The 3,082-nt window shown below is 42.8% G+C and overlaps 1 protein-coding gene across 1 annotated transcript in view; it reads right to left on the bottom strand.

Annotated features, from left to right (window-relative positions):
• The window catches only part of CUNH8orf48 (chromosome unknown C8orf48 homolog), a 32,965-nt gene that overhangs the window by 22,261 nt on the left and 7,622 nt on the right, over positions 1–3,082 (bottom strand). The window lies entirely within an intron of this gene.

The raw sequence follows: 3,082 nt of genomic DNA, 5'->3' as shown, positions 1-3,082 counted from the left end.
CATTTATTTTATTTTTCCTTCAAAAATATTGCATGTCTGTTTTGCAAATACAGTAATGTGACAGTTAAAAAATTTTTAAAATTAAAAAAATAAAATAAAACTGAGACTCAGTGACTTGAGTGCTCATGACCACCACACAGCTAAAAGCATCACAGGCAGGATTTCAACTTGCATTTCCCAGGTAATGACTTCAGCCCGATAGCGCCCACACCAGTGTTTCCTCTCTTTACTAGATGTTTACATGTGAATTCCCCAGAATGTTGAATGCAGCAAACTGTCCCATTCCTTTAATTTTCTGAGCTGAAGGTGAACCAGAAAAGTGTTTCTGTTTTAAAACTTGTAGACAAATTATCTTCTCAACAGATAAAGAGTCCACATTCCTGCCTTAGTAAATACAATACAATGTACAATGTCAAACTGTCTTTTGATAACTCAGGATGTTGCTGGAACACAAGGCCATCCTTCTGAACAATGCTCCCTGCTCTCTGTGGGAGCTCGAAGTACAATGTGTTCAGGGAGATCAGTCTTGTAAGGACACCAGATAACCCACTGCCAGCTCTTCTGGGTGACTGCCATTACTTTTCTTTACATGGTCCTCATCTCAGCTCCTCTACACCATCCCCCATATGATATTGTCATCTGGTCATCGAGGGGCAAAACAATGACCATTGGGAAGGTTACTGGAAAAGACCTCAAAGACCAGGGATTCTTTTTTTGTTTTGTTTTGGTTTTTTTTAAGGCAATTGGGGTTAAATGACTTGCCAAGGGTCACAGCTAGTAAGTGTCAAGTATTTGGTCTAAGGCCGAATTTGAACTCAGGTCCTCCTGACTTCAGGGCCAGCGCTCTATCCACTGCCCCACCTAGCTGCCCCAAAGACCAGGGATTCTTAACCTGGAGAGCACAGACCCCACCCTCCAGAGTCCATGGATGATTTTCAGGAGCTCTGTGAACTTAGATGGCGGCAGAGGGTGGGGAATTACATGTTTCTTTCTCCTAACTTCTTTTTTTTTTCATTCAATGAAGATTTATTACTTGCTTACTATATGACATACAGTGTACTGGGTACTCAGGAGATGAAAAAAACAAAACAAAAAACCCCTCCAAACAACAACAGCATTAACACAACAAAAACAACTAAACAAATAGTGCCCATATGCAAGGATCTCATGTTCTTTTTTATTTTTTAATTTTTTAAATTAACTCATTTTACATTACCAACAACCACTTCCATAAGCTTTTGAGTTTTAAATTTTTCTCCCCCTCCCTCTCCACCTCCCTCCCCAAGATGGCAAGCAATCTGATATAGGCTATACATACACATTTCAATTAAACATATTTTCACATTAGTGATGTTGTAAGTAAGAATTAGAACCAATAGGAGTGAAGCAAGCAGAACCAGAAGAACATTGTACACAGTAAGAGTCACGTCATGCCATGACTAATATCGATAGATTTAGCCCTTCCCAGCAATACAAGAATCTAAGACATCTCCAAAGGCCTCATGATGGAAAATGCTATCCACATCCAGAGAAAGAACTATGGAGTTTGAATGCAGATCGAAGCATACTATTTGCTATTTTTTTTTTCCTTCTGTTGTGTTTTGTTTCCTCTTTCTGGTGATTCCTCCCCTAACTTCTAAGTGACCTCGAGCATCCCCAATTAGGAATGTGGGCAACAAACACGATTCTGCAAATGGGTCCACCGGACTGACTATCAAAGGGGTTCATGAACCCCAAAATGTGAAGGTCCCCTGATCTAGAGTCCAAGCAGCTTCATTTCACTGAGGAGGCTCCTGAGTGCTCTAAGACCCCACACCTAGTTCAGAGCCAGGACCAACCCCAGGCCCTGCCTTCAACCACCTCCCCCTCTGTCTTCTCTTTTTCTTCCTCTTCCTCTTCCTCCTGCTCTTCTCTTTTCCCAGTATACCCACTCTACTGCAAGGTGGGTGCCAGTTTACTGAGGTCTCCTCTGAACCTTGAAATCATTATGACAAGTTGTTATCAAGCCCTTCCATCACTAGAATGTTTGTGTGTTCCTCTGTGTCTGTGTGTGTATGTGTCTTCCAACGCATTACAACAGCTGGTACATGACACACTATTTTCACATCCCTTCTGTCAGGTGATCAAAGAATCAGTTCTATCACCAACTTCTCAAGTGGGAAGTCCCTTTTTTGACCCCAGGAGACTAGAGCTAGATGGGCTCCTGGAAATCACTGAGTCCCACTTCTTAGCACTGCACCAGGAAAATAAGGAAGGCTGGCTAAAGATCAGAACGACCAAGGGTCCTGGAAGTAGAACCCAGGTCTCCAGCCTGCCAGGCCCTTTCCACCGAATCAGGCAAGGCACTGCCTACAGTCAAATTCAAGAAGGACTAAGGTGGGGGGAGGGGGATGCAGTTGTGGCATATGTTATGATGGAATACTACTGTGCTCCAAGAAAATAATGAGCTCGATGATTTTAGAAAAACATGGAAAGACTTGCATGAAATAATGAAGAGTGAAATGAGCAGAGCCAAGAAACTTGTACACAGTAACAGCAATTCTGTTTAAATCATTCTATTATAAATACCTAATGAAATACAAAAGGCCTATGAAGAAGCTATCTGCATCCAGAGAACTGACACATATATGTATATATGCATGTGTGTATATATATATGTATGTGTGTGTGTGTGTGTGTGAGAGAGAGTATTTGTGTCTAATGGTAACCATCTGGGGGGGAGAGAGGGAAAAAAATGAAAGTTATGTGACAACTTTGTTGTATATTTTAAAGGAACACTACCTTGTACATAAGAGAGCTACAGTTTCACATGCAATCTTTTTTTTTTCTATTCCACCTTGTTCTGGAAAATAAAAAAAAAAAAGATTGCCCAAGGGCCTGCCCATTGTATGCTAGGACCCTCCCACGTGGTGCTGAGGAGCCAAAGGCTTCCAGGACCCCTCTAGGCTCCCCACCTGGGCTTCCAGGGTGCTAAGGAGGAAAAACACAAACAAACAAACAAGGCAAGCCAGGCTCTCCAGAAGTTTATTCCTGAAGGGCCGGGGGGGGGGGGGGGGGGGGGGGGGGGGGGGGGGGGGGGGGG

This window comes from Vombatus ursinus, unplaced genomic scaffold (assembly GCF_900497805.2).
Source record: "Vombatus ursinus unplaced genomic scaffold, bare-nosed wombat genome assembly UNPS02014882.1, whole genome shotgun sequence".
Lineage (NCBI taxonomy): Eukaryota > Metazoa > Chordata > Mammalia > Diprotodontia > Vombatidae > Vombatus > Vombatus ursinus.
Note: the sequence above shows the minus strand (reverse complement) of the source record. Positions and strands in the feature narration are given on the sequence as shown.